The sequence below is a fragment of the Monodon monoceros genome, unplaced genomic scaffold (assembly GCF_005190385.1).
Source record: "Monodon monoceros isolate NGI ecotype Baffin Bay Population unplaced genomic scaffold, NGI_Narwhal_1 Super_Scaffold_1, whole genome shotgun sequence".
Classification (NCBI taxonomy): domain Eukaryota; kingdom Metazoa; phylum Chordata; class Mammalia; order Artiodactyla; family Monodontidae; genus Monodon; species Monodon monoceros.
In genome coordinates this window covers 60,080,190-60,086,338 of record NW_021703765.1, presented here as the reverse complement: position 1 = coordinate 60,086,338, position 6,149 = coordinate 60,080,190, and positions in this window count along the sequence as shown.

Here is a 6,149-nt window from a genome sequence, read left to right as displayed (position 1 = left end):
ATTTGTTTTTGTTTGTTTGTTTGTTTGTTTCGGTACGCGGGCCTCTCACTGTTGTGGCCTCTCCCGTTGCGGAGCACAGGCTCCGGACGCGCAGGCTCAGCGGCCATGGCTCACGGGCCCAGCCGCTCCGCGACATGTGGGATCTTCCCAGACCGGGGCACGAACCCGTGTCCCCTGCATCGGCAGGCGGACTCTCAATCTCTGCACCACCAGGGAAGCCCTACTCAGATCTTTAATTTCCCTCAGCAATATTTTATAGTTTTCAGTGTACAAAACTTATACTTTTTTGTTAGATTTATTCCTAGGCATTTTATTTTTTCTTAAGATCATTTTTGAATTGTTCAGTACTAGCACATAGAAATATAACTGTTTTTTGTACATTGATCATGTATTATGTAACTTCGCTGAACTCATAGTTTTTTGATGGAGTTTTTAGAATTTTCTATATATAGTTATCTGCAAGTAAGACAGTTTCACTTACTCTTTTCCAATCTGAACGCCTTTTATTTCTTTTTCTTGCATGATTACACTGGCTAGAACCTAAGTAGCAAGAGTGAACATCAGTGCCTTATTCTCAATATTCTTTCAACAAGCATGATGTTAGCTGTAGGTTTTTGTAGATGCCTTTTTGATCACAGTGAAGTTTCCCTTCTATCCCAAGTTTGTTGAGAGTTTTATCATGAAGGGATGTTGGATTTAAAATACTTTATCGAAATTTTCATGCTGTTTTCTCCTTTATTCTATTAATAGTGTTATATTGATTTTCAGATATTAAACCTTCCTTGCCTCACTGGAATAAATCCTAATCATGGTGTATAATCCTTTTTATATGCTGCTAGATTCTGTTTGCTAGTATTTTGTTGAGGATTTTAATCTCTATATTCATAAGAGATATTGGTCTGTAGTTTTCTTTTCTTGTGATGTCTTTTCCTGGCTTTGGGTGGTATCAGGGAAATACTGGCCTCAAAGAATGAGCTGGGAAGTATTCCCTCCTCCTCTGTGTTCTTTTTATAAAAAATATTTATTTATTTGGCTGCACCAGATCTTAGTTGCGGCATGCAGGATCTTCATTGCAGCATGTGGGATCTAGTTCCCTGACCAGGTATCGAACCCAGGCCCCCTGCATTGTGAGCTCAGAGTCTTAACCACTGGACCACCAGGGTAGTCCCTCCTTTGTGTTCTGTAAGAGTTTGTGAAGGACTGGCATTATTTCTTCTTTAAATATTTGATAGAAATCACCAGTGAAGTCATCTGGGCCTGAGTTTTTCTTTGTGGAAGATTTTTAAGTATTAATTCAAGTTCTTTACTATTCAGATTCTCTAATTCTTCTTGAGTGTTTCAGTATTGGGGGTCCTTTTGTCTTTGTAGGAATTGGTCCATTTCATTTGTCTGATTTGTTGACATAAAATTGTTCATATTATTCCCTTATAATCCATTTATATATTGTAAATTTGATAGTAAATTCCCTTCATTCCTCATTTTGGTAACTTGTCTTTTCTTTTTTTCTTGGTCAAGTGTGTCAATTTTGTTGATCTTTATAAAGGATTTATTTCACAGATATTCTCTATTGTCTCTCTGTTTTCTAGTTCATTTATTTTCCCCTCTAATCTTTATTTCCATCCTTCTTACTTTGGGTTTAGTTCTCCCACCCCCTCATTATTTAAGTGGAATCTTAGGTTATTGACTTGAGATCTTTGTTTTCTTTCCCAATATAGGTGTTTACAGCCAAAAATATTCCTCTAAGCAATGCTTTGGCTTCATCCCATACATCCTGATGTGTTTTGATTTTCATTCAGTGCAAAATATTTTCCGATCTTCCTTGTGGTTTCTTCTTTGACCTACAGGTTATTAAAATCTTTTTTGGTTTAATTTCCAAATATTTGTGGATTTCCCAAATTTTCTTCTGCTGTTGACTTCTAATTAAATTCTACTGTGGTAGTAAAAATACTTTGTATGGTTTTAATCCTTTTAATTGTATTGATATTAGTTCTATGGTCTATTCTGGAGAATATTTCATGTACACCTAAGAAGAATGTACATTTTGCTGTTGTTGGGCGAAGTGTTCTATAGATGACATTTAGTTTAAGTTGGTTGATAGGGTTGTTCCAAGTCTTCTGTATCCTTGCTGGATCAGGGTTATCTTTTAAAAACATAGAATAAATGACCTCATTCATATAATCCTCTTGTGGCTTTCTACTGACTTTAGAATAACAGATTTCTCCCACTCCTACCTATCTCTATGCATTCATCATGTACCACTCTCCACTTTGCTCAATTAACTCAATTAGCAAGCTAAAGCTATCCTTGTATTCTGTTATTGATAAGATCCATTATAAAGATACAATTAAAATGGTGTGGTACTGGTACAAGGAAAAACAAACTGATCAGTGAAACAGAATAGAGTCCAGAAACAAATTCACACATATATGATCACCTTTTACATGACAAAGGTGGAAAACTGGTATCCTAAGAGAAGGATGGTTTTTCTCAATAAATAATGCTGGGACAACTGGAAATCCATAAGAGAAAACTTCTACCTTAAATCCTATTAACAAAAATAAATTCAGTAAGATTTCTGATTTAAAAGTGAAAGGTAAAACAAAAAAGATTTTAGAAGAAAACACAGAAGAACATCTTCATGATCTTGGTTGGAATATGCAAAGACTTCTTAAACAAAATATGCCAACTATAAAGGAGAACATTGGTAAATTGTATATTAAAATTAAGAGCTTCTTTTCACCAAATATATCCTCACAATATGATACATTCAACAAAGGATTCATATCCAGAATAAACATATTTTAAAAACCAACAAGTCACTACAAAAAAGATAGTCTACCCAATATAGAAATGGGCAAAACTTGAACAGATATTTCACAAGAGGACAAAGGCCAATAAGCATATGAAAAGTGCTCAATGTCATTAAGAATCAGTAAAATGAAAACTAAAGCCACAATAAGATACCACTATGTGACACTACTGAGTGTTGGTGAAAAGTGGGACAACTGGAACTTGGAAAACCTGTTGGGTAGAGTCCAATAAAGCTAAGCATGATGTCTGTACTATGACCCTGCAATTCTACTCCTAGGCAGAGAGGAGTACCTGTGCCCCAAAGTTCACGGACTAGAATATTTGAAGCAGTGCTATTAATAGTATTTCCCAAACTGGGAATGAACCAAACATCCATTGGATAAATAACGTGGTTTATTCACGCAGTGGAATACTATACAGCCATGAAAAAGAACCATGTACAAATACATGCAACAAAAATTTCACACACTGTAGACCAAATAAGCCAGTACAAAAGAATACATACTGTTTGATTCTTTTCATATAACATCCAAAAACAGACAAAAGTAACCTATGCTCTTAGAAATTGAGATAGCGGTTACCCTTGGGAGGCAGCTACTGGAAGGGAGCAGGAGGGGCTTCTGTATTGTTTGATATGGGTGCTGACCGTATGCGTGTTTTCCGTCTGCGAAAAACACCAACTTATATATATATATGTTACTCTTCAATAAAAAGTTAAAACAAAATAATGTGCCTCTGCCTGGATAATCAGCTCAGACTGAAGAGATGATTCCTCTCGGCCATCCTCTCAACTCCTAACTGCCACTCCCAAATGGTGTCAGCCCCTAACAAACAAACTAGATTTGCTCTAGGTCTGGCTGCTAAAGGAATAGGCCTACCAAAATGTGAAATCCCAGTTTAAACCTTTGCCTTCCTGCCTATGAATTATTCACTTTTTACCCTCCTCCCTAGTACATTCAAGGGCCCTCCTGCTCTCTCTGCCCCAAATCCTTACTCAGGAGTAAATGCTCCTCTCAGGGAACATTTAAATAAGTATCAGTTTTGCACCCAAAGGATGGAGCTCCAATAGTTGATGTTTCCAGTTGCAGGTAGCAGATGAGCAAGGAGTCCTTTAGGCCTAACGCCCTGGAGGCATGTAACGTGCAACTGCAGTGCAGGCCCGACCTGGGGGTTATGGGGTGTTCAAATCTTGGCTTTGCCGTGGGCAACTTTGTGTCCTGTCTCTCGATTTCCTCATCATTAAAACAGGGATAATGGTGCTTACCTCATACAGTTGTTGTAAGGATCACATATAATACATTTAGAAAAGTGACTGACATAAGGGAGGAACTTAGTAAATGTTAGCTGTCAACATGGCTTTACCCAGGGTACACTGTCCCCAAGAACACACGGCATAGGGTAAGTCTAGGTAGCAGAGGGCTTTGGAGCTCACCCAAGTCTCGCCAGGCAAACCCCGGAGAGTACTCCTGTGTGCCCTATATTTGTTAGGTAGTGCAGTGAGAAGCAGGCACACATGCTCCAGGGCTAAATGGGAACGGAGGAGGAACTGGGAAGGACATGAGGTGGAGAAGAGCTGGCTGTCCCCCAGCCCCACGTATATCTACTAAATAAGTCTATCATTAAATAAACGCATGCATCAGCCACTGTTATCGACTGCCTTCAAAGAAATGCTGTTGTCAGAGGGTGAGAAATGAAGAAACTTCCTATCAGGTGTGTAGCATTTGATGTAACATCGACCAGGGAGGTGGTGAGATCATACATCCATGCTTCCTGTTTGACCAAACGGCCATGGGCATTATGGTACAACTGTTATTACAGGGCCGTGGTCCCTGGGTCTGGCCTCTACTTTGAAAACCTGAGGTAGACAACAAAAAGTCACTTCCTATTAATCATGTTCAGTAGCTAGAATATTTACACTGGCAGTACTTCCCCACAGGCAGGTTTGCACAAGAAGCCAAATCCTCATTAGGATATTTGAAGACTTACCAAAATAACATAATGCAATAAACTAAGACAGGCTGAATAAATACCCAGAAGACCTAAAGGGACTGCAGATCTGGACAGCTGACAGCTGACAATGCTTCTGTGGTCTCTCCTCTGCTGATCCACATCACTCCCACCTCCAAGCCCATCTCACTTGTACCCCACCCCTCTGCTCTGATGCCCTATAAATACTATTAACGTGAATTCAGGCAGCAATCATACTTCCTCAATTTCCAAGTTTGGGGAGGGGTAGGCTAGGAAACCCTGTACTGATAATCTACCTTTCAGAGTCATCACAAACATTAGTTAATTTAAGTCACAGTCTCTAATCAATCCTTCTCTCTCTGAAGGCAAATTTCTCTGGGGAGTCACACTGGAGTGGAGGCTTGGTGGCCCAAGTGCACAGTCACCACCCGCAGGTTAGGACACTCCCCTTAGAATGTAGTGGGAAACGGCCAGGTTCTCTCCCTGAACACTGGCTACGTGGGGCCATTGCTTTATTGGATTCCAGGCCCAAAGAGTTCCATTTGTGTGCTCTCAGTTACACCACAACCAGCCAGGTTCCCAGCCCATTCCTCACGATTTCTTCCCACAAATGCTGTAGCTGATTCTCACTTCTACTTTCATCCTCAGAGGACGAACTGAATGGCAGGTCTGAAAATGCCCTTGAGCCACTTCCAAGAGCAGCTTACATCACTGGCTTGACAATGAAAAGCCATCCTACCACTCCTAACAGTTTCCACTAGTCTTGGATAGAAAATCACCAAATATTTAGACTGCAGATGTGTGTGGAATCATCCCACAAGCTTTTACCCTGGTGATGACAGTTCTTCTTCAATCACTGCCCAGACACCTAACTGCAGCAGGAGATGTCAGGGAGGAAGAGCAGAGAAGGCAACAAGGCCACCAAAGCTCGAAGGGCAACGGCTGGGATGCCGCACCCTCTGGCGAGGCTCCACACACCCCTCCACACATGCTAGCCCGCTCAGACCGAGAGCCCACTCCAGCTCTCTGTGCACCTTTCTATCCACTAAAGGCCTGGGGACCCCACCTTCCTTTCCTCTTGGTTTTGCCATCACAAATTACTCCACCCTTTGGGGATTCTTCTCTCTCCCAAATTACCCATGGAGTAGGACAGAGCAGAAGGAGGTTAAAAATATGCCTTATGACTTTCTTAGAATAAACTAAGACCATTACATGAGGACAGTGGTAGTAAATAACAGAGAAGTTTTTCATACTCTACCCAAACTATCACAATACTTTCTGGCACCTCCCCCAGAACTGAAATGAACCTGGGTACGTAACACCAAGAGCTCACCACCCCTACCTCCCCAGCACCAGCACCAAACTGTAGC